We start from the raw sequence: 27,681 nt of genomic DNA, 5'->3' as shown, positions 1-27,681 counted from the left end.
TTTTATGGCGATATGACCTCATGCAGATGTGTTTGGCACTTGAGATCCCTCAGACTTGGTGCACTATTAGCTCAGAATCCCCTAAGACTTTCAACTGTTTAATTCCCATCCACTCTGCTAAGTTCATGCCTTTAATTAGTCCCTCATACTCTGCTTCATTGTTTGAGAAAGCAAACTGTAGGCGGAAAGAACTCAGAACTTATTCACCAGAAGGAGACGTAAGGTAAACTCCAGTGCCTGAACCTACTTTGCATCTGGCACCATCAAAGTGCAAGGTATAGAGCATGGAAGACAACTCCTCTTTGGTTAGTGTCTCTTTAGTCAATTTTGGAATAATATGATCCTCATCAAAAATACAATAGGTATCGAGACCCATAGCATGGTAATTGAAATATAGATCAAAATTTATGAGCTCGTTAAGGAAAACTTCTTGTTCTGGCATAATATCACCAATCACCTCTTCATCCTCTAGAAACTCTACATTTTTTCTCTCCTCATTAGAGATGGAGGTATGGGTTGGCTCAAAGTTGATCATAGCTTGATTAGATATATGCTCGATATGTAGGGGTTTTGAAAGGATTTTGAGTTTGGCACCATACTGGGTCCGGAGGATGAGATGGGACCAATCTAGGGATAGGTAACCTCCTATCTTAGCAATAAAATCGCGGGAGAGGCAAAGGCCAAAAACAGGGGGATATCAATGACTACTACCTCTTGGGATACAGTGACACTAGGACATGCAAACAATGTCAGTGAAAGACTTTTGATAAGACCCATGGTCTGAACTTTGTTTCCATATAATTGCATAATTCCCTTACTGAGAGGTTCATATTTGATGTTTAAAACCTCGACAATCTACTTTGGCATGACGGTGGTGCTAGCTCTAGAGTCTATCATGGAATTATGCAAAAGCTTGTCTCCTACAATGAGGGTCAAATACAATGGATTTGGTTTAGGCTTACCCTCGACTTGGGACCTAGGTGGTTCCGTCTCATTCATTAGCACAACTGGCAAGCACAATTGCATTGCGGGGGTCTCAAATCTTTCCTCATTAGCCCGCGAGGAATTTGTTACATTCCTGGTGGCAGGTCTTTCCACCTCTACCAGAGCTTCTTTTAATCGATTCTTTTTCTCTGGGATGCTAAGGATATCCCATAAATAGACATTAGTTGGGGCTTTCTTTAGTTGTTCCACCACGTCTAATACTGATGACACATACACTTTTTCTTCTCTGGGCATATAGGGGATAAAATATTTCCTCTAGTATGGAGTAGCAACCGTGGGTTGTTCATGAGCCTTTTCTGAGTTGAACTTCGCTTGTGTTCCTATAGGCTCTCTCGTGAACCGTCTTTTCGACTGAAGGTTGTAGTCTGACTTCACTTGGGGAGCTCCTGAACTTGATGCAATTGTGTCTTGTGTGAGTACGACATCCTCATCTTCCATCCAAGAGAATAAAGCATGATCTGGAGCTATCTCTATTTCTTTCTCAATCGATATGCCTTGGATTTGAGTGATGAGGGCTACATTGTCCATGCTAGGGGAAGCATAAACTGAATCATTTGAGGTAGCACCTTAACTTCGCTGATCTACAATTTTTTGTTGCTAATTACCTCTTGAACAGTTTCTTGGGGCGTGGGCATTGTTACATGGGAAACACCAAGAATTGGTGTCATTCGCTAGAATATTTTGTCCTACAGTCAATTTTTTATTGGTAATAGGATAGACGGTTTGCAGCGGATTAGGCACTAGAATTATTTGGCCATTTGCCTAACTTGAGGAAGCTCGGTTATTTACATATTGGTTTTGCTGATATGGGGGTCTATTCTCTTGGAAATTTTGCTGGAAGGGAGGTCTAGCAGAGGGGATTTGGGATCTTTTCAAGTTAATGATCTCATTGGAAAAAGATCTCAATAAATTTTTCATATCATTGACTTCTGCAGCTAGAGCTAAAAAGGAGGATGTATTGGCTTGTTGGGATCCGGGGTACATGTACATGGATTGGGGTGAAGATGCGGCGTGATAGGCTCAGGAACTTGATTCGATATTTCAAGGAAGACCGACATGAGTGGTCGTGGTGCAAGCTTTACAACATCAATTAGATTGTTCTCTGCTCAGACTACCAAGTCATATGCATCCGGGAGAGCGCTGCCTTTGAGAGATTGGATCATCATAGATATATATGAATTGAAAGCTTTCAAGTAAAAGACAAACGCCATATCCACGGGAGGATGAGCGGACAACGATATCCTCTACCAGGTTCTTTGAAACCTCATATTGAAGTCTGTCACCGCTTCATGAGGAGCCCTTTTGATAGTAACCAGCTGCTGCATTAGAGATGATCTATCTGCCTTGTCTGAAAACCTCTTGAAGAAGCGATCACCAAGTTGATCCCAATCTGCTATTGAATTATGAGCGAGAGATTTATACCAATCTAAAGCTCTTCCTTTAAATAAAGTTGCAAACAATCTTAGAGCTACATTTTGCTCTGTAACATTATGGACTATGCAAACATCAGCCATATCTTGTAGGTGTTCCCCTGACGTCTTGGAATCTTCTCTAGTGAATTTAGGGATAACTTTTAGCACAAAGGTATGAATTGGGCTCCATACTTCGGGTGGAATGGGAGGAATGAGGGGACTACCACTATTCCAAGTCATGAAATTTGTGGGAGGAACTTGAGCCATTACTATGGGAATAGGTACCGTAGGGATAACAGGTGAACTCTGAGAAGAAGAAGCTACAGATGACTAGACGTTTACTAGGGATGGTAGAAGAAAACTGGGATTTAAAGTTGTTTGACTCCTAGTAACATGTCTATGGCTCATAAACCTGCTTAGGCTTGCTCAAATTAGGTCCCACCAGGCTTTCCAAAAAAAGAACCGTTGACTACTAATTTTGGATTAAACACTAACAACTTATGGGAAATTCAGTGATGGGGGACCTTTGCGTGAAGTTCATTGAATAACCTCGGGGTTTGAGTTTAGCCGACTCTTCATACAATGGGGGGAGAAAAGGGAGAAAGAAAAACATAAAAGATACACTAATTAGGCGATGCGCAAGAATATTTTTAAGACATTTGCAACACAAAAAACCCAAGTAATTGCATTTTTAAGGCCCATTCAACAATCTACATGCCCAATACAGTTTGAAAAGATAATTAAACAAGGTTCATTTAACATAATATGACATACACTATTCATCTAACAGATAACAAGTCATATAACATGTAGTTTAATCTATAGAGTCTCACATCACATATTATAGAAGTTACTGAATTTGAATATAGCACAAAAGTTAATGTATTAAGCTTCAAACAAAATAAGCATAAAGGCCATAGGAACAGTCTGATATCTTTATCATCCACACAACATAATTAACATAAAGGCTTCTTCACAGAGCCAAAGTCTAATAATTTTTCTCAAAAGTCTAAACCTCTAAAACAATAGAGGGAAAGCCAATAATTAAATATCCCTCGACCCTCAACCAACAACAGGAAAGCACAAGAAAAAATCCTAGCAACCGCCCTCTATAAGGAAAATCCTTGCGTGGCATACATAGAGACGCATGCAATAAAAAAGGTGAAAATGACTTTTTGGTGTCATTATGCTAACTACATCATGGTGTCTTATGCACCTGCCAAAACAAGAAAATCGCGATGCCAACATGACAACTCGGAACAGACCCAAAGTCGAATGCAAAATGGGGACCAAGACATGGAACGTGGAGACGCCAAGTGTAACTGCCAACACATAGAGAATGGTGGGGTCAGAAGAACGTACACCAAGGAAAAACTTACGCAACATGATAGCTTTGTGCTTTCTCAATGCAAGGTGAGAAAGGCGATCTTCTTAACACAACATTGTGACACCACGTGGCACGCGCGAACGAATGGTAGAGCGGGCCGAAGAGCAAAAGGGGAATGCTAAACACTTAACCAAAATGTTGCTTGTGCAAAAATTTGAAAGAATATTAACAGTGTCACCCACATACAATTCATCCATAATTGCATCATCTATGTCCATCTTATTCCCCAAGGCATCATCTTGAATGTTTATCTCTTCCATTGTTGTGGATCCAGAAGCATCGGGATTATTCATTTGTCGAATCCTTATTCTTCTATCTATTTGTCATTTCACCTCCTCTCTTTCTTCTTGAATTTCCTCGGCGGTCCATCCTCTATTTCTTTTTCTCGATGTTGTTTAGACCCCATGACTAAAAAATTATGCAATGATTGCCACCTTCAAAAAATGGATCTAAAATTGCAACAAAAGAGCATCCAAAGGACAACTAGATCATAAAATAGTGTATAAAAAGTTGCACATAAAAAGACATATTTAATCAGCTCGAATAATATTTTTTTATACATATTTCTTAAAAAATAAATAATGAAAAATGAAATGGGATCTCGTTTTGTTTTGCCATTTTTAATTAATTAAAAACGAAATGGGATCCCGTTTCTAAAAAAATTGACTGTGGACCCGGATCTAGCTTCAAAATTTGGCTTGGAAAATGGTTTGGAGAGCCAAACCTGGGGCTTGGACTTGGTTTGACCTACAACTTGAAGGCCAAATCAATCTACATACAAAAACATCACTTCAAAAATATATCTGAACACCTAATTTACAGATTTTTTTTAAACAATTAAAACCCATTATAGTATAGACAATCTAGATTCCAAATATGTAATTTTTTTAAAGAATCGATCAATATTTTTTATTTTAAAAATAATTTCTAATGAAAGAGGTCCATAAACTTGAAATAACAAGGTATTTTAATTTTTTAATAACTTTTTTGTCTTTAAGTTTTTTGGAAAAAAAATTATATGGCATGAAACTAGAGACAATTCTATACAGTTTAACAAAAAAATAAAATTTAAAAATGTTAAGTTAAGGTCAAATTATGCTTGCCATACACAGGGATTTTTCAAAATAGTCGTATGCCCAATGAAAAAATAACAAAAAAAAAATATATAGAAAAAATTACAAAAAAAATCCTCATCAAAGGTGAGTCAGTTACAGATCTTTTCCCAAAAGGATTATGAAAAATACTTTCATTTAGGTCAAATTTTTCTTGCAGTACATGGGCATGGTATGGTCCTGAAAAGTAACTTTTAAACTATAGGTTTTAGTAATTCCTATTGAAACTTAATTTTTAAGATTTGGGTATTAAAATAAATTACATATTTGGAAACTAGACTCCGAGCACTAGATTTTCTATTTCTAACTTTTTTCAAGATTCAATCTTTAAGTTCTTCAAAGTTTTAGGTCAAACAGTGCGAAATCTAAAAACAAGGGAAAACACTTCCACTTTTTGACCAAAAAGTGGACACTTTTTGCAGGTACCCAGATGTAAATTTTGATAAATGGTGTGGATGAAGCTACACATTCAATCTCCACCAAAGTTGAAAGATATCAACTTCCTTCTTATCTTCGTGAAACTATCTTTCCATTGAGAATTTTTTTTTTTTTTTTGAATTTTTCTTGTTTTTCACCTTTTTTTGGATTTTTTAGAATAAAAGAGATCACGCACATCTCAAATTTGTCTTGAAGGTGCAATTGGTTCTAGTAGCATAAACTACTTCTTTCTTTCGCAAGTCTAATTGATAGTCAAGCGTTCTTTCTATCCATTGAATTCACCTTTCCAAGAGTTCGCTTTCAGATATTCACTTATCAGGCCCTCCTTCTAGTGCCAATTCTATGTAAGGACCCCCATAATACTAAAATAACAAAGTACCAAATTAGACAAAATTAACCATTAATTAATACGCTTGCTCAATATACACTTCATATATAAAAGAAGTTACATTTTGACTTAATGTTTATGCACCAAAAGATTAGTAAAATATAAGAAATTTATTTTATACTTTACATAAGACCATAAGGTCGATTACACTTAATATATATGAAACATAACATAGTTGATAATAGTCCTGATAGGAGCTCTCAACATTTATTTCCCACGAGCATGCCACGGGTGAGAATATTGCCAAAGCGCTTTACCGCCCAACTGTGAAGCATTTATGCTTCCGTGGAGTTCTTCATGACACGAAGAACCGTCGACCCTACACAAGGACATCTAGTGACTTGAAGCTGGCAGGGGAAGGAATCTGGTGCAACTTAGTGTGTCTAAAATCAAGGATGCTATTGTAACGACACTAAGATATAGAAGAGACTAAAAATATAATGATTCACTTAGCAAGCATACACTAAGAGCTCAACATAAACTTTGGCCAAAGTTCTTTTCAAGCCGACTACTGACAGATGAGTTTAAGCAGAGACTTAAGCTTCTCTGGAGAACTCACCCTTCTCTTTACTCCATATTCGACACCTGTACGACATACATTAAAACACATTGAATACATAGAATACATCTATGAAAACATGCATACAATGAAATCAGTCTAATCTTATCCACCATTCTACAAGGGCACTCAACACCCTAGATAAGAATCTACATATGCACTATCATTCGATAATAAAGTCCATGCATGAATACCATTTCAATCATATTATTACATATCTATTCAGTTCCTATACACTTGAAGAGTATAAAATGCCATACATAAGCATAGTTAACACTATTCTAAATATTTAACTTAATATCTCCAAGTCAATTCATATTTCTTTCTCATCTCTTACACTATGAAAAGCCTATCAGTTGTTTCATGCATCATTAAGAGAATACAACGATTTACCCACATCTTATTATTAGCATGCAATAATTTGATAGGAAAAGATACCCTCGAGTCAATTAGATTGATTGAATCTACTTATTCCTTATGCATTCCCTTTACTCTTAGAAGTTCTAAAAGATTGTCATCTTTGGACAGGGATTATTCTTAAAATACCAATGCTTATATAATCTTGTGCTAAGATAATTAGTTGACTGAATATAGTTAAATGATCTATAATCCTTATGCACACCAACATGGTTCACCTTCTACATCCTTAAACAAAGATATCAACTATATAAAACCTTGATATAAGTATAAGATTACTATCACCTTGCTATATATTTTTGTCTAAGTAAAGACAACTTTAACTAATTTCTCTCATGTTATCTAATATCAAGCTTTTAATACTAAAACTTAAATGATACCAAGAATTTATCCTTTCTCATTTCTAAAGTATTTCTCCTTCTTACCATGTAAAACAAAAAAATCAATATTATTGAGTTTTAAGCCAATGATTTTGATTTACCTATTTCACTGATCAAGAGATTTTGTATAATACAAAATTATAATGACAACTTTCACCTAGGTAATCATAATCATGCTAGATATTAATGAGTCATTTCATTAAATTGATTGGATCCTTTTAATTCAATTCAAATTGCTATATATATACCACGTCTTAATTTCAACAAAACCCTATTCACATCCATAATCTAGAACTTTCATTTCCTCCACTGACATTAGTTTTGCTACATAATGCCTCTCTATTCATTACTTACTCATCATTTATTATTATAACCTTTCAAACTAATATGATAGTCTTAATAGTAAATAAATATGGTCAAGTTCCTACCGAGTTAATCACATTCCAAGTTAGAATTTAATAAATCAACTGCTTAATCCCAAAAGATCAGATTCCTATGGAGAGACTTAAACAATGAATCTTTATCCCAAGATCATTCTCTCTTTTACTCTTATCAAAAGTTATGGTACGGGTTTGAGTCATGGTGCAATGGTATGTTTGATTACCATTAACAATTTTTATTTTTTAACTTTTGTTGGTTCACCATAGAGACTAACTTAATTCCATTGGCAATGACAGACTATACAGGAAGAATCAATAATGACTAAAAAGGTATCCGTTATGTAACAATATCTGGAACATATGGCCTGATACTATCTTTCTCACATAGTTTTAAAGAGTTAGAACTGCTCTAGTAGACGTGTATGTTTTGACAAAAAGCATCGATTATGTTTGACAAAAAGCCTCAAAGAGGTGTCATCTCACAGAATGCATTGATTGCAAATTACAGAGAATGGATTCGTTAAAAAGGCTTTCAAATTTTTTAACCAAAACAAATGGTAGGTGTAAAGATGAATTCCACAACTTCTGCTAGTGATAAGATTGAAAATTTTGTTTAAATATATCCAAAATTAGCGATCAATAAATCAAGGAGTTGTTACAAAATTTGCATTGTTCACCCCTTTTAAGTAGGTTTGATGATAATTTCAAGGAACTTACGCTTAACCCACACATAGAGCGCGTGGTATACTCAAATAGAAGTCCATTGTGTGAGGAAGAAAAGGAAAATTAATCGCATAGGGCCAAAAAATACTTAAGACAACAGAAACGGTTAAGTGAGATACTAGGTAGATTACCACACCTATACTAGTGAAATATGTGAGCATAAATGAGGATATCAGAACTAAATACGTATAGTAATGCTCTGGTGGCTCTGAATGCACATTATGCCAATGTAGCCAGGTGTTAGTAGTTTCCAAAATGTGAAAAACACTAGTTTCCAAAATGTGAAAAACACTGAAAAACAACATGTTGAATTTTCTGTTAAAAAACTTTTAAAATTTAATATAATTCAGTGGTTCTATCCACTTTTATCAAAAAAAAACAAAAAAACATGCTGAATCCTCAAGCAAAATAGGCTATGCGATTTAAAAAAAAAAAAAGAAGCAAGCAAAACAAATCTGTAGAATATCATTCGGCAGTATGACAGAGAGTATTCACCATTTGTATAGGAAAAAACCAAAATATAATCTTATAAGATCCCACAGATCCAGTAATATAAAATACATCAATTAGAATTCTTCTACCTATTATACAATTTCATTTCAAGGAATACTACCCAATAACATCTACTATGTTTTTGTGTGGTCATGAAGGATAGAATGCAATAAAGCTGATTATGAGCTCATCAAAATGATTAAATTTGAGATTAAAGTCGTCATACCTCTGTGCGTGTTCTTAATGCGTCTTTGTACAGGTGAAACTGCAAACAACAACCACTACCCTGTTCCCCTTTCTGTTTGTTTCTCCAACATTCCCCTACCATCTAGTCTTTTCATCCTCTTCTAATGAAGATAAGAATGATTTCCCCCAAAGTTTAGCATTAAACTATGCTTTCTGATTTTGACAGTTTGTAATCCTTAAGGCCTAGAACACCTCACATTTAGCTCCTCATCGAAACATCTAGCCTGAACTTGTTCTGCTACCCACAAATACCAGAGCCATCTTAAAGATATACTAAGTTCGTCTCCTCTCCGGGTGTCCAACAATTTTCCCAACTCACTGCCATATCTAGAAAAAATCAATAGCTATCGATGGCTGGTTGGTAGAGTATGGGTGACTCTAAATATTTATGACAAGAATGGTAAGAATTTTATTAGGTATGGGATAAGTATGGGCTTTTTCCAACATCATAATTCAATTGACATAACTCCAATTTGTAGACATTAAGTGATGCAGTCTGCCCTCTACGAGTGCATTGAAAGTTTTCGTCCTCTACAACTCTTTTTTTGAGATGCCTATCCGAATAGCATGTTAGTCTTAATCCAAGTTAAATATAGACGCCATTGTCCAAGTTTATTTATTTCTTTCCATGGATGGTTTGACTCTCTGCAAAAGCTACTTCTTACGTGTAATAAGGAATCCTCCTTTAATTGTTTTTACAAGCTACTAGTTTTTAGAAAAATACTTTTCATAGACTAAGTTTTTTTTCCCTTAACTAAATTCTTTACCTTATCTTCATGTCTTGCTATGTGGGAAGCTAGGGAATCTCTTTATCCTTTCACTATAAGGTTTTAAACCTTTCACTTTAAAAAATATATATAATATTTTTATAGGAACTTTTTGTTTTCTTTTTCTAAGAAAAATGTTATTTTTCTTTCTTGAAAATGAATGGATATATATGTTAAAATCTGAGAAACAAATTACAACCTAGAATTGAATTGAAAGAGATAGATCAATTAAACTGTAAATGCAAATGAAATAAACAACATAACAGTGATACCGAGAGAAAACTGATGTGAAGTGCTCCAAGGCAAAATAGCATCAGATTACTATCTCCAACTATATGAAAATACAAACAAGGTAGCATGTTTATATAGACTTCAGAGAGGGGTGGAGGTGGCAATACCGACCAATGAGGAGAGACTACCATGATGGTCTAAACATAGTAAATGCATTTCCTCATAGCATGTTGACACCTCAATACCCACTTGTCTTAAGTAAACATGCTTTATTAACCTAAGGAAGCTTAATTAAAGTGTAGGAAAAACCTAGGAAAAGGAAAAATAATAAACCTAACAAGGAAAATAAAAACCTACACTAATACCCCCCCTTAAGCATAGCTTAGGTGGGTGAAAATATGGGTCCTGACAAATGAAGCCTGATGAGGTACCCATGTACATAGTCCTCCCCACCAACAAAGAAGAAGCTCCCCCCAACAAAGGAGAGTACACCCCCATAGAATAGAGAGAGAGAAAAAAGGAACTAAGAAGCCCCCCCAACAAAAGAGAACACCTGCCGCACCCCAAGCAAAGATCTCAAATGAATGAGCTTGCTTTTAGTGAAGGGTTTGGTGAAGATGTCTACAATTTGATCTGACGTCGAACAACACTGAAGATCAAGAACCTGCTCAAGAATCAGCTCTCGAATATAGTGCATGTGAATCTCAATGTGCTTGGTCTGTTGATGATGGACCAGATTGCGAGAAATCTAATTAGCACTTTGGTTGTCACAAAAGATGACTGTAGGCTTTCAAAAGGAAATGCCAAACTCAGTGAGAATGTTCTGAAGCCAAATGGCCTCAGTAGTAGCATTAACTGCTCCTTGATACTCAGCCTCAGTAGATGAAAGAGCAATAGAAGATTGTTTCTTGCTCGACCAAGAAATTGGACCAAAACCAAGAGAGAAGCAATACCCTGAAGTGGACTTGCGATCCTGAGAATCACCTGCCCAATCTGAATCTGTATATCCCACCAAGTCAATATCCATGCCCTCTATATAATGAATCCTATAACTGTGAGTACCCTGTACATAGTGAAGAATCCTCTTAGCTGCTTTCCAATGCAGCTCATGTGGCTCCTGCATGAACCTAGAGACCAGGCCCACTGCATATGAAATATCAAGCCTTGTGTGAGTCAAATATATGAGACTTCCAACTAATTGATGATATAAGGTAGCATCCGCCAAGGGTGAAGAACAAGAAGCCTCAAGTTTGACTCTTGACAGAAATGGAGTCGGTGCAGGCTTATAGTCAACCATGCGAAATCTCGAGAGAATATCAAGAGCGTACTTAGGCTGTCCAATAAAGATAACAGAAGGCGACTGAGTGATCTCAATCCCTAAGAAGTAGTGGATTAGGCCTAAGTTAGACATCAAGAAGCGATCATGAAGGGCAGTTTTGACTGCCTTGATACGGGATGAGTGACTCCCAGTGATCAACAAGTCATCAACATAGAGAACAAGGAAGGTGAGAGTATCATCTTGTTGCAAAATGTAGACTTTTGGATCAGAATGGCATCGAGTGAACCCAATTGACAGAAGGAAGGAGTCCATCTTGGCATACCAGGCACAAGGGGCCTGTTTAAGGACATAGAGAGACTTCTGAAGGCGATAAACAAGTGAAGGATCCTCGACAAACCCTTGTGGCTGCTCCATATATATCTCCTCCTAAAGGTCACCATGAAGAAAAACACTCTTCACATCCATTTGATGAAATTCCCAACAATGGGCTGCAACAATAGCAAGGACAAGTCGGATGGAATTCATCTTGGAAACTCGCACAAAAGTCTTAGAGTAGTCAATCCCAACAACCTGGGAGAATCCTTTGGCGACCAAGTGAGCCTTATACTTATCAATCGACCCATCTGCAAAAAAATTTGTTTGGTAGATCCATTTGCACTGAACAAGTTTTCTTCCCTTAGGAAGAGGGACTAAATCCCAAGTATGGTTCATCTCCAAGGAATTCAACTCCTCCAGCATAGCTGCATCCCACTTGGGGACACCTGAAGCTTCCCGAAAGGTCCATGGATCAGAAGCTGTAGCAAAGAAGAGATGCAGAGCATGCTCAAATTGTGACCTTGTTCTTCTCTCATCTAAAGGATCACTCACCCAATCACCTGCTGAATCCAATGTCTGACGAGCCCAAAGAGGCCCAGTAGCTGGAGAATGAGGAGGATCTGGAGCAAAATCATCACCCTTTGAAGGATGACTAAGAGAAGAGGAAGATGAATCCTCACCATCATCATCTGAAGTGGAGGAAGAAGACTCCTCAAAAGGATCAGGATGATTAAAATTCTCAGAAGAACTATCATCATGAAGTTGCAATGTCTCCATAGGAATGAAAGATGGAGAAGTGGTAGAAGACGAATTGGAAGTATCCTCCTCAAAACAAACTCTTCTCTCAATGAAAATCTCAAGTGTGGTAGGATGGAGAATCCTGTAGCCTTTAACACTATCTAGATACCCAACAAATATGCAAGGCTTGCTCTGCGGATCCATAGCCTTGCATTTCACTGCTAGATTGTGGGCCCATGTAGAAGACCCAAACGCTCAGAAGTGTTTGACTGTGGGTTTCCAACCATTCCAAGCTTGAAAAGAAGTTACCCCCTTCACAACTCGATGAGGAACTTGATTCTGGATATAACATGCACAGTTGATGGCCTCTACCCAATACTGAGGTGCCAATGATTTGGAGTGGATCATATAATTAGCCATTTCCTTCAAGGACCGATTCTTACATTCTACAACTCCATTTTATTGTGGAGTGTAGGGAACTGTGTGTTGAAGATCAATGCCTTCTGAGACACAAAACTGCTCAAACCTCTGGTTGACATATTCCCCCTCATTATCGGTGTGCAAAACCTTGATGGTTTTCCCTGATTGCTTCTCTGCAAAGGCTTTGAATTCCTAAAAAGACTCAAAGACCTTAGAATTTTGTTTGAGAAAATATACAAAGGTGTATCGAGAAAGATCATCAATAAATGTCAAGACATATTTGGCCCTACTGAAAGAAGGATTTGGAAATGGTCCTGCTAAATCACTGTGAACTAGCTCCAAATGTTGTGTGGCTCTCCATGCTTTGCCTTTATCAAATTTTTCTTCAGGGTGCTTGCCAAGAATGTATCCTTGAAAAACTCCATCAAGAAATTGAATAGAAGGCAACCCTATAACCATGTCATGCTGACTGAGCTGCTGCAAGTAGCGGTAGTTCAAGTGGCCAAACCACTGATGCCACAAATGACTCACCTCATCTAAGTGAGTAAGCAATGCAAGTGAAGGAGAATCAAGAAAAAAGTGAGAAAAGTGATACAGTCTAGACTGATTATCTGCCTTTCCCAGTGCAATTGTAGGCCCATTATACATCTCACTAATTACCACTATGTCTGGAGTGAACTCAACCCGCTTTCCAGAGCCAGTGTGAGTGATTTGATAGACAGATAGAAGATTAGTTGATAAAGATGGAACACAAAGGAAATCCTGAAATGTTCCTTCACCCATGTCAACAGATCCTCTCCCATGCACTTCAGTAGGAGTGTCATCATCCAATAGAATAGATGGCATAGAACATGACTCCAAGGAGGAAAAACTATCCTTTGATGAAGCCATGTGGTGCGAAGCACCCGAGTTGATAATCTAGGAATTAGGCTGGGAAGCAACAACAAAAAGGGCCTTGCCCTTTCCTTCGCCCTTACTTGTGTCCTTTGAAGATTCCTGAGATGAACTTGGTTTGACAGAATCAGGTACCTTGATGTTGTTCTTTTTTAGAAGATGAGTCAAATGATCAATTTGCTTCTTTAGACATTTATGTTCATCATGACCAAGTTTATTACAATAGGAACACTTAGTTTTCTCCTTCTTGGGCTTGTAGCCCTTAGAAGAAGATGCATCATTAGTTTCTTTTGAAGTAACTGGCTTCTATTCTTGCTTCTTTTCTCCTTGGTTCTTTTGTTTCTTTTCTTGCTTAGAAAGCCCATTTTGATCTTTTGTACCTTGGTTGGCAACCAAGGCTTGAGATTTAGAGGGATTAATTGTACCCATTTGAATCGACTTATCCTGTTCTTGTGTGAGTTATTTTGCAAAATCATCAAGAGAAGGCATTTTAAAGCTGGTTCTTGAGGCACTTTTTGTAGCATAGAAAGTAGACACAAAAACTAAATAGTTTGGACCAAGTTTGGAAAGAATGCTTAGAATCAATTGTGAATCTTTCTTATCTATCCCACATTCCTTTAATTGCAATCTTACAGCCTTTAGTTTTGTGAAGAAGTCCTAAATTGTATCAAAATTACATGGATTTATCCCTATTAGCTCATTCTCCAATTGGTGTCCCCTTAACTCATTTGATTAACCAAACAACCCTTCTAATGTTGTCCATACATCATTTGGAGTTGTAGAAGATTCAACATGAAAAATAAGATCAGAAGATACAGACATACATAGAGTACCATAAGCTTCATCATATTTGTTAAACCATTTTGGCTTTTCTGCAATTATTGTTGGTTCAGTTTCAAGTCCCATAGTTACTCTAAACAACTCCAACTTCTTAAGATAGATTGTCATTTTTGATTTCCACTCATAGTAGTTGTAAGGTGTGAGTATTAGTACTATATTTTGATTCATTTTAATGCAAAAAGTAAGATTGCTTGTATAGGAAAGAGAGACGAAAAACTTAGAGAGAACACACTGAACCACCCCCCCCTTTGTACTAGATCATAAATCAATGCCCCCCAGATATTATAAGGTGGCACTTTATAATTTAGAACATTTACAATGCTGAAATTATTTTTCAGAGTTTTACAAAGTCCAAAAAATGGACACAAATACTGAAGACAAAAATAATATCTCAGAATCTGAGTGTCAAAACAACACCAATGTATTCTAATTGAAAAAATATCCACTTTCAAAAAAAAATGACCTAAATCCGAGATCATATGTGAAAGTTATAGTGGTTTGAAGTTCATAAAACGAGGACTGCCCTTTAGATATGTTGATAAAACTTAATTTCTAGAAAATTGGTAACTTCTAAGAAATAATTGATTTCACCCCTTCAAATAGAACGAAACAATACCCCATTTCAAAAAAAACTGCAATGAAAAATACCTTCATATGACTAAGAAAACCTCATTTGAAAATCAGATGCAAAAATGAAAACTACAATGGTGAGGGGTCTTGCTGAATCTTTCTGACGCGATTTTAAAATGATTTGTTGAGTGAATAAAAAATATGGCAACGACCCAGATGGTTTTTTCCAGTGGCCAAACAAACCTAGAAAGCGTTTTTCTTTATCAATTTCGGAAGATGGGGCCACAGTGTTAAAAATTGCCTGCAACAAGAAAAAAATGACATGCAAAGCTTCTGGTGTCCAATTTGCACACACTTTATATGAAAATAGAGGTTTTTGGACCTTCCAAACTCAAAGGAAAGGTTTGTTAGGCCTGAAAACACACTATTTGAAAGTTCCTTTTAAGCTTCAAAACCTTGTTTTACCAAAAAAAATATATATGTAAAACAATATTACCGGATCTTCATAAACCTTTTCTGGTTTTTTAGATCATGCAAAATGCAAAAGAAAACACATCAATATTTTACAAGATCTCTACAATAATCTAACCTTTCAAAACATGCTTTGATACCATGTTAAAATCCGAGAAACAGATTACAATCCAGAATTGAATTGAAAGAGATAGATCAAATAAACTGTAAATGCAAATGAAATAAACATCATAACAGTGATACCGATAGAAAACTGATGTGAAGTGCTCCAAGGCAAAATAACATCAGATTACTATCTCCAACTATATGAAAATACAAGCAAGGTAGCATGTTTATATAGACTCAAGAGAGGGGTGGAGGTGGCAATACCGACCAATGAGGAGAGACCACCATGATGGTCTAAACATAGTAAATGCACCTCCTCATAGCATATCGACACCTCAATACCCACTTGTCTTAAGTAAACATGCTTTATTAACCTAAGCAAGCTTAATTAAAGTGTAGGAAAAGCCTAGGAAAAGGGAAAATAATAAACCCAACTAAGAAAATAAAAACCTACACTAACAATATATATATTTCTTTTTAAGGAATTTAAATAATTTCACTTGTTTTATGAAATTTATATAGAATTTAAGTTCTTAAGTATAGTTTTCAATATAAAATTAAATATTTCTAATGATAATAATATAAAATATAAGTATATATTATTGTACAACCTGAGTTGGCCTAGTGATGGAGAACTTGTTCTCTTGAAATAGAGGTCACAAGTTCAAATCCCACAAAGGGGGTAGGGTATGTACACCTTATCGGCTTCGGCCCATTACCTATCAAAAACTAAAAATAAAATATAAGTATATATTATTATACATATTAAAATATCAAATTAATTATTATTATTATTTTTTTTGCATTTTTAATTGTGAAAATATTAAATGATTAAATAAGTATTTAGAAAATAGGGTTTTGACATTCTGTGATGGTGTTTTGATGCACTATCAAACATAGAATAAAGTATTGAATACTCTATCCTCTCTTGAGTAAAGACTCTCAAATGCTGCAGATTTGCATAAGGATCACTTGATGCCTTTACTTAGAATCGAGTTTCCACCTTAGTCAATTGACTTCAAAGCAACTTATATTAAATTATTGCTCCTTATTTTGTATAATTGCCACCTTGATCAAATAACTCATCCCAAGTTTGTGGCTCACGTAACTGATTTAATACTTGATTGCCTCAATCATTTAATATCCAATTGACTGAAAGATGCCTCGAACTCGTCGATGAATACTAAAAGGGGGGGGGGGGGGCGGTGAATTAGTATACCCAATAACTTTACCAAATACTTAAGCAAATTTACTGCATACCAGTATAGCCTTTTAAACAATAAACCAATTAATACACAAAAAAGCCAAATAGCAAATAAAGAATTCACCCACAATAACACAATCACCATGACACAAGATATTTTAACGTGGAAACCCAAATGGGAAAAACCACGGTGAGTAAAACTCACAAGTCTACTATCTGCAGAATAGCAACCAGACCAGTTAAGGCTTTACAATGTTCTTCACCAGAACATATCCTATTAGGAATCTAGATATTTGTTAGGAGATAAGTCCTGTTAAAGACTACCCTGTTAAAGGATTTCAGATCCACAACTATGAACCACCTTGTTAGAGGATTTTGAATAGACTTAACTAAGCCTACTCGGTTACGGGTTTCTGACTTGTCGAAGAGATTAGTAATCAACAAGTAAGTGATCTAGAAAGTAGCACAAAATACTTAGTTAGATCCTTGATAGCTCTTTGTTAATGCATTGCAGCTTTACTTTAGTCTTCTATTCAATCTTTTTCGCAAGATACCTTTTCTGCAAAGACCTAATCTTCTTGCGCAACACTACACACACACACATATGCTTTTAAAACCCTCGACATGATGTCCTCATATAAGAATCTGATTTCATGTCAGTCCAATGAGATTAGACTACAATTTTCTAGGTACAATGCATCTAGACACAATTTGTAACATGACACAGAATCACTGCATCGATGTCGGTGTATGATAACTCATCACACTTTACAAGTTTGTTGGTTAGCCAAACACAATATACTGATTACCGGTTTACAAACAAAGACTGGTAAACTAGAACATAGTGTTTCAATCACAAAAGGATTGGCTGCCACTTGGGGTCCTCGTACCGCTTGAAGTCCACATACCGCTTGAGGTCCTCGGTCATGCTTTGATTGGTAAGCTCCTTTTGCAAACACCGATAGTCTTCAACAAACAAAGACTATGCATACAATGGCATACAATACCGATTTGAGCAATACATCACATAGTATCGGTTGAGAATAACTCATATAACAAATAAGTGTGTGTCCATCAATGAAAATCACAACTAAACATCATCAAGATGCCAACACTTGCTCTATTCATTGTGAAATTTGAATATTGAAATTTTTTTCAGCAACTTGCATCGTTAGGAGCAGTGATGAGCAATGCACAAAAAGTGCAATGCTTTCGAGAATCAATACTTAAATAAAGCAATGCCATTGAAATGCAATGCTTAAAAGTAGTAATGACAATAATGGGCATTGCTTAAAAGTAGTAATAGCATTGAGAGGTATTGCTAAAAAGCAACAATGTTCTTGAGAGCCATTTCTTAAAAGCAATAATGACATTAAGAGGCACCACTTAAAAAACAGTAATGTTCTTGAGAGGCACTTCTTAAAAGCAGAAATGACATTGAGAGGCACTGCTTAAAAAACAGTAATGCTCTTGAGAGGCACTGCTTATTTTCCATGCTTTAGCCAAAATTTCATGATTTTCATTTTTTGATATTATTTTTCAATTTTTTATATTTTTGATTTTTTTTGGATTTTTAAATTCTTTAATTTTTTTGAATCTTTTAATTTTAAAAGACTCCAACTCTATACTAAAGTGGCATCAATTTTTTTTTTTCAATCTACTCCATAATTCTTTGTGGGACTAGCATACCACAAAAAAAAGTTCCAAGAAAAACTTTTAAAGTTCCCCATATTAGAGTTTTGGTGGGGCCAGAAAAATAAGTTCAAAAAAAACTTTTAATTCTCTATGCAAAAGCTCATAGTGGGGCCCAAGTAATGCCACGTTAGAAATAAGGAGTTCTTAGAAAAAATTTCCAACTCTTCATGTTCAAAGTTTATAGTGGGCCCAAGTAATAGGTGGCATGAAAGAAATGAATTAAAGATATGAGGTGGAAGGGGATGAGTTTAGGGAAAGCCATGAGGTAAGGAGGGATTATGGGGGATGTAAGGGAATTGGTGTCGGGTGGTGGGAGTTATAAGGGCTATGTTGGTTAGTAAAGGGGTAAAGGGAGGTAAGGTGCTATTTAGGGGGATGACAATGTGAGTTATAAGGAGTAAGGAAAAGGTAAGGGTGTAGGGTGTAGGGTATTGAGTAGGTGGTAAGTTAGGTTGTGGGTAGGGTGATAGGAGTTATGGGTAGTGGATGTATAAGGAAGGAGATATAGGTTAGAGGATGTAGGGAGTAAGGAGGTAATGTGAGAATGGGAAGAGGTTAGGATAAGATGGGTGTGGGGGTTAGTGAGGGATGTTAAAGGAGGTACAGGTAGTGGGTTAGGATGAGTTATGAAGAGAGACAAGGGAGGTTAATTAGGATAGGTTAAGGGGAGTAAGAAGTAGAGTTGATGTAGATGGAGGATAAGAAGGTAGGGAGTGTTAGGTTTAAGATGGGTAAGAAGTGAGGCTAATGGAAGGCAGGGAAAATATAAGATAGGTAAGTGGAATGATAATGATTTAAGTGAAGGTAGGGAAGGGTAGGAAAGGGAAATGGAAGAGGTGAAATGGGGGAAGGGGTAGAAGATGTAGGAATGGAAAGTATGAAATGTAGGATGGATGGAGAATGAGAGAAGGTGAGGGTGGAAGATGTGAGATGGATGGGAAGCGATTGGGCTTGGACACCCATTGGTAATGCTAGGAGAGGCGAGCCAACAACTTGGAGCACAAAGGAAGTGGTTTTCTTAGCTTCATATCAAGGAGAGAGATTCTTCTTGATCACATGTTAGCCACCTGAGATGCTACACTTCTTCAAAATGAAAGACCGAAAGCTAAAAAGCACAACGAATAGCCTAAAGAGTAGAAAAAAGTGGGGTTCCTCATTTTCAATGGGGCGATGTGTGATTATGTCACAACAAAACTCTATCCTACTATAGTTATTTTCATGCAATATTAAAGTTTTCTTTATTTATTTTTATTTCTTATAAAATATCCTTCCACTAATTAGATCTCTGAACTACTAGCAAGCACCATACCACCAACACGAACCTGACATCTGTTTATACTTATTAAAACTTATTTTAAGTTTTAATTTAAAGAAAAACAAATGTCAAGTCTTTAGTATTTTTTGTTAACATGCTCACAACATGACATTTCATCTCACATTGTCATTATAATTTTACATATGCCAATGTAATTATGATGAAATATTGGTTATGGTGATGGGACAAATGTAATAGGTATTAATGCAATGTTTTGGCCTATACCACTTTCAACACAGTGGACTGCTAGTTCCAAACATTATGGGAGCTACATTTCATCAACACTCTCATATATATGAGTTACCTTATTGCTAAGTTTAACTTTTATGGAAGATTTGAATATTTATGGATTAGTTGTAGCTCTAACACTTTTATTTGCCATTCTACTTATTTGATCTTGTAGACCAAAATTTGCACCCTTTGTGATTTTAAGTACGCTCGTTTATAATTTTTTTGTTCAACTAATAGGGAGGTGTTGATCCAAAATAATTTATACTTATCCTTCACTTGTTTCATTAAAAATATTTTCAGTACTTGAAGAAATAGATAAATCAAGCAATTTTTTTTTTCTCATACTTGTATCCTTATTTATCATTATGTCAGACCTAAGACTGAAACTAAGTACTCAAAAAAATATTTATCTAAAATTCAAATAATAGTAAAAATTTATTAAAAGAATAAAATTATTTGTTCTCATCTATGGGGGGAACAAGCATATGAAAAATGTAATTGATTCTTTCATTTCCCTAATTTATTTACCCTCCATTAAGTGATTCAATTTAAATACCAATATTTTAGAAATAAATGTAATAAAGCCAACTATGATGCTTGGTGTACTAATATATTTTATAAAGGGAGTGTGTGTGATTTTTACATTTGAATAATCTAGCTTGGTCCAACCAAGTACATTTTATAGATATTAAAGTACACGATCTCAATGAATTACTTCTAAAAGGAAAAAAGAAACAAGAAAAAACTATAGTATTTTATAATTGATTGGAAGATTTTATCATGATTACATCCATTCTCTCCTCAACCCTAGGAAATTCTTCTCATCCATTATCCATCATTGATCTTTTTATCACATCTCCTGATCTGTAATTAAGGCTTACAAAATTAAATTATACTTAATTCAAATTACAGATTTTATCGATCTCAAACAAAATTGTCTGGTTATGTTCATTTACCATTGAAATTACTAACTAGGTTCACTTTATCTGTTACACAACTTAATAACATCAATTAATAATTTAAAGAAGAAATAAAAATAAAAATAGAAAGAATAAGAGACAATTATAAGACAAAAGAGAAGAAGAGGGATCATGAGCTTAATAACGGAGTTTTCTCAACATGAGCTACATCTCCGAGTCTGCTTCTCAATGTAGGACCACTTTATTAATGGCACCAATCTTAAAATTCCTTTTTACATCATACAAGATCCAGACCCACATTATAACATCTCTCACAGTCTCCTCTTGCACCTAAAGATACTTGCATACTCTCCTTCTTTAGTTAGGCTTCAGTTGCCTCTTAACCCAATTACATTGAGAAGTATTAAAAATTGATTATGTCTTTGTGCTTACAAAAATACTCAGGACTCCTATTCTCCAATATGACTAATTCCCTCCAAGAGAATTCTAATCCTCCAATGTCTCCTCTTACAAAAATTCTCCCTCTTTTATACAACTTCATTTACTCTAATGGGGTTAACAATAATTTAATGTTCATATTGATTTTCCCCCTTATTTGAGCCCCTTGAAATCTTTTTAAAATTAAGCTTATCGTTTCTACCCTAAGGTTTACCTTCAATTTTGGGCTTGTATGACATTGATATTATTGTTTAAATCATAACAAAAATAATTTACTCTTGCTTACATCGCAATTAACGCTCATGGCATAGTGGCTGGGCAGATTTGTTGGGAATGGGAGGTTGGGGGTTCAAATTAGCCGAACCTTCTTTTCCCCTTTCAACCGCCAACTACCAAACTTTAAATAGAATTAAGTTGGGGTCCCATGGAGGGGGGCTTCCTAAAAACTAGAGCTGGAGCTTCCCTTTTTCACCCACTTGAATTCGCATACCTAAAAAGTATGTACTCCTATTTTTTTGGAAAATATTCCAAATAATCCCACATCACAAATTTTTTTTCTTCATGGGACCACCTCTTCATAAAAAATAGAGCTTAAGGCCCCCTAATGAGACCCTTGCCTTAGAGCTGCATAAGTAGCCAGGAAACAACTTACTCTCGATGGAGAGGAAAGATAGGGAAGATGAGGTTGAGAGTTTAACCCCCTCAAACAACATTTTAGCAGTTGAAACTGACCACTCTGGAGCTACCACAGGGGTGTCATGTGGTACCCATCACCTGGCCCATATGGCACCATTCTATTCACCCACGTTAGTGACACTTGTCACCGTCTATTTGGTCCAAGTCACAAATGCCATGTCACCAGTGACCACCAATTGTACTGCCATGTCATTTTTATGAATGCCACCCATCAAACCCTGGTGATGCCATGTCATTGTGCCATTCCATCACCTATATCTAGTCAAACTTTTCTCTATGCAAATTTGACTAGCCATAACTTGCACGTACGGTCTCCGATTGACGTGATTCAAGAAATGTCGAAATCATCTTGACGAGCTCTTGGACTTGGTGTTGTTTTTATTTGATTCGGAGAGAATCAATTAAATTTTGGCCTCAAATTTGCATTTGGAATCCTTGGTCCCGCCTAACTTTGACCGAGCATAACTTTTACATCTGACCTCCTTTTGATGCGATTCAAGATGCGTCAAGATTGTGTCAGCGAGCTTTATCCAATAATATTGGTTTTATTAGATTTTGAGACTGTAAAATTTTAGGTCTTCTGGATCCTCTAGGATCATCTCCATTTTTCATTGTCCTTCCAAAAAAATATAATATATAAATTGGGACACCATCCCATGCATTTCATCTATTTCATACATGCTAACTATATGCTCTCAAAATAGACAACTTTAATGTATGAGGACATCCACATTTTTAACCATTGGAGAAAATAACACTTAGCAAATGGATTTTATAGTGATATTTGATTTTTAATTGTTTTTTTCTTAATTCTGTTTGTGTGCTCTATTTGAAGTTTGATTTACTTTGGAATAAGAGGGTTTTGTTTATGTTTATTTCCAAATTCCTACTTGCATTTCTAAACTAGTTCCTATAGATTATTAATTTGGTAACCAATAAGGATGTGATTTTTTATTTGCAATCTAAGTATTCAACATGGTTTTGATATGAGCACTTGGGGGTTTGTAAGTATGTATTGGGTATAGAGATTATAAGAAATATAATGAACAAAACTATTTGGTTGGGTCAAAGTAAGCATGTGAATTATGTATTGTAGCATCTTAGCATTGGAAATTATAAATCATTAAGTTTTCATATTTTTATGGGAACTTGTGTTTTATTGGAGTAGTGTCCTATGAAACCCATAAAGATGGAGGATATAGCTTATGTTTTGTGTTCGCTATGCTAAATTATTTGAGTTTTTGATGTATCTTTTATCCTACACTAAATTGGAAATCACCCAAATAGTAGCATTCTTGAGCCACTTTATAGCTAATATTGAATGAGATCATTGGGACGTAAATTTTAAGATGATCTAAAAATATTTACAAGGTACTGTATGAGAGATCTCAAAGAGAAAACTTGAATAACTCCGTCCTTTGAGACTTTAATCCCGAGAGGCCTATTTATTATAGTGAGTCAGAATGCTTAGGTCTAGTTGTAATCACTTGGGTCATTCTCATAGGGTGATTAATTTTTCCCGCTGTGATAGGCCCACTAAAGGAACACAAATCTCAAACTTAGAAAGCTTCAAGGGTCAGGATTTTTGATTGTTTGTGCAGGCAAGAGCATACTCTGCTACCTTTTAGACTCTTCTCAAACATGAAAAACAAACTTATTCATTAACCATATTTCAATTTAAGTGCTTAGAAAACTTAAGAATACACAAAGTTTAGTTGAATCTCCTCAGGCAACCTGCAAAACTAATGAATCAGTAGTCATATTGTTTTTGAGCGACAAGCGTGTTCTTGGACAAACATCCTACAAAAACTAGTTAGGCTATGAAAAATCTCAAAATAGATCAGGTTTAGTATTAGCATCATCAAAATTCAATCAAGAAAAACCCTAAAATGCAATCTATTTTTGATACGAGAAAGCATAAACTCGTACCAGCTTTCTCACCTAGCTGTATGAGAATTCCTCCTTAACTGTACAACAAAGAAAACAATATCATACTGTAAAGTGAATAATGTCGTATGAGATTCTATAGAATGTACAGGCAAAATCTAGAAGGATGATAATTTGATAATCTGCAAGGCCAAAAATTAAGTTTCGGGCCCCACAATGGGTGCCAATTAATGTTTGCGTGAAATCTGGAATCTGCATCTGCAACACAAACACTCAATAGATCATTACATGCATGGTTAGTTGATCAAAATAAATAAATGTAAAACCATGACAAATAGACCTATTGCCTCCTAAAAGATGTGAGTATAGATATGCTCTCATATTTATCTACACCAAGAAGAAGGATTTAATCTATATGAATGCAAACTAGATGAATGCAAGATTAACAAAATAAGCTAGATTAATCCAAAATGATATGAGATACATGATTGTATGCATGATTAATCTAAGATGCTAATTATGCTAGATGATTGAGATAAAATTTACTATAGTAATGATGCTAAAACTATGAGTGCAAGGCATCTCTATTACTCCAAAATGAGGGGTATTTATAGGAATTCCAAGGCCAAAGTTGAGGTGGCAAGAATTGACCGTCAAGATTTGATCTGAAGATATCAAGGGTTAAGATTGAAGAAGTTGGAGAAGAGGTTGGAGGAAGGGACACTTGTCATCTCTGTGGTGACAAGTGTCAAGGAACCTTGATCATGAGAGGGAAAGTGTCCAAGGGAGGAGACATGTGGCAAAAGTGTCATGTGTCTCAAGGGGAGAATATCCAACCCATAAGAAGTTAGGATAAAAGAGGTTAGGATGTGCAAGATAGGGTTAGTTAAACCCAAGATTAGATATAATGGGTTAGGTTAAAGGGTGGTTAGGTTAGGTGGTTAGAAGTTAGGAGCTATGTGCTCATTTGAATTTAGAAATTCAAATATTAAGAAAAAATAATTAATTTCAACAAATCATGATTTGATTTTGTTGGTGCAAATAAATATTCATTTAGGATATTATTTTTTCTTGTAGGAGAAATTCCACCTTTTGTGGTCTTATTTTGCTGTTACACTCCACATTCGGTGGGTCATCCACCTCTTGTGGAATATTATATTATTTCTCCTACCTACCCCTAGTATTTCTTACCTACCCTTGTTTCTCATTGAGCCACATGTCATGATTGTGTGCTCGTACATCCATATGGCCTTTCCTATATAAATAGGCCTATATTCATTGTATTGGTTAATCTAGTTGATCATCTTCATATTGATGAGACTATAGTTTGTTCTTGTCATTCTTTTGTCTCTATTTTTATACTTTTCATTGTGCCCTTGATCTTGGCAAAATATCACATGGTATCAGAGCCTACAGGGCTTCATTGATTAGTCTTTTGGAGACATTTTGGAGGCTTCAATTTTTGGATTTGGGGATCTTCATTTTTTGGGGGCGTCATACAATGATTTGGACATCACGGTTGAATCCAGGAGGTCGTTTCCATGAATTTTGGCTATAAAGTTGGCCTATTTTGGTGAGAAATTTTTTTTGCCAATTTTGGCTATTATTGTATGGATTTCAAAATTTTTTTTTATTAAAAATCATTTTTTGGAAAAATTGAAAAATTTTTTGAGAGAATTTTTTTTTGAAAACACATTTTTCAGGAAAAAAAAAATTCTTTGGAAATATTAGAAAAAAAAAGAAAAAAAAGAAAAAAAATATTATTTTTGGGGGGTCTACAGACCCCCCCGTTCTCTCCGTACCCTGCAGGGTGTGTGTATAGGGTTGTCCCGTCGCTGTCGTACCGCTGCGGCTCCCATAGATTCCTGTGCTCCCACCATTCCCTAGACTTTCGGCGCCTCCCCGGTTCACGGTGACGACTCCCCTGCTCCCAGCGACTAGCCCAACCCCACCTTCTTGCAGACATCGTCGATCTTTTGGGCTCCAGGCACTGACCCCACCGCCGGCCATCATCGCCGACACCTCCTACCGGCCCACCACCACCGACCGCCTCATTGCCGCTGACAACAACTCCTCCGGTCGCCGATAGCCCTTTCCTACCGATGATCTGCCACATGGACCCACCTACACATCAACCTCCACCATGTCAAATCCATATGCCACGCCAGCCTGCCACTGTACCTCCGCCACATCAGCGTGCATAGTTAGCTAGTCCATACTGTACGGACACCGAATGGGCAGTGAAACAATTTTTTTTGATGGGTAGACGAGCATCAAATTTAAGCCAGTCATTTACTGACGTCAGCAGTTTTTTGAAAATTTTTGACCCCCTCTTCATTGAGCTTTTCAGTTTGCAATTCAACTTTGGAAGGCCATATCTTGCTCATTTTTGCTCCTTTTTGGGTGCAATTTTTTTTTGATTTCGGCTAATTTTTCGTGCTCTTTGCAGTGGTGTGGTTATTTTCTGATTTTGGTGCACAGGTTTTTCGGAATTTTCGGATTCTCTTAGCTGTACCTATCCAATCCTCAATTCTGCAACTTCAAAGGCCTCGTTTGAGCTCATACGACCTCGTTTTCAGGTGCCATTTTTTTGAAAGTGCATGTTTTTTCGTCTAGTTTCATAATCTATGATCATATTTTAGAGAATTTAAAAGAAAATTGTACTTTCAGATATTGGTCTTATTTGGCCTATTTGGTACTTGTAAATTGCTTGGATCTTAGTTTAGATCTCTTGCACTATTAGTTTGAGTCCCTTTTGGCCTTATTGAGGCAGTTGTAAAATTGAAATCAGAATTCCACTTTGCCATTTTTTGCAAGTGGCCCATTGTATATGCACCAAGTATAAAGTGCCAAATCATCACTTTTGGGAGGGTTCTTTGATTGATTGAATTTGGGGGGTGTCTTGTGTGATTGTACCTCTCTTTCCTTATGCTCTTTCATTTTTGTTGCAATGATTCCTCATAAATTTCCACCTTTAACTCCACATAACAATGCATCATGGAAAATTAAAGTATGGAGCAAATTAATGGAAAAAGGTCTCACACACTACATAGATGGAACAATAGAAGCACCACCTGATCCTAAGGATGCTCCTAATGCTTAGTAAGAATGGCTCACTAAGAATTGCATGGCTCTTGGAACTTTGCATAAGTATGTATTAGATGACCTCATCTTTCATATTGAGAAGTGTACTACAATCAAAGAGGCTTGGGATATGTTTCAGAAATTGTATGGTCAAGTTGATGAAATCAGAGGTTACAAGATTGACAATGAGCTCACCAACTTGGATCCCAAGAGTTTTGATACAATCCAAGATTATGTCACCAAAGTAAATGAGCTAAGAGCAAAGCTTAAGGATTGTGGAATTGACAAAAAAGATGCTCAGTTGATATTCAACTTGATGGACAAGCTTGCACCAAAATATGCAACATTTGTGTCTAGCTTCCAAACTCATCATTTGATAGTGGGGAGTTCCTATGTTATGCCTTCATTTGATGCTTTCACAGAAATGTTGATATTGGAACAATCTAAGTTGTTGAACATGGGGCTTCTCAAGTCTTCAAAGTCCAAGGCTTTGGTGGCTAATCAAGGGAATCAAGGAAGTCAAGGAAAAGATTCCAAGTAGAAGAAGAAGCACTCTAAGTCAAAGCCACAACAGGAAAAAGGACAATCATCCTCTCCATCACAAGGCATTTTTCATCCTCTCCCAAGAAGGGGACACCACCT

Source organism: Cryptomeria japonica, chromosome 1 (genome assembly GCF_030272615.1).
Source record: "Cryptomeria japonica chromosome 1, Sugi_1.0, whole genome shotgun sequence".
Taxonomy (NCBI): Eukaryota; Viridiplantae; Streptophyta; class Pinopsida; order Cupressales; family Cupressaceae; genus Cryptomeria; species Cryptomeria japonica.
This window is presented reverse-complemented; position numbering follows the sequence as displayed.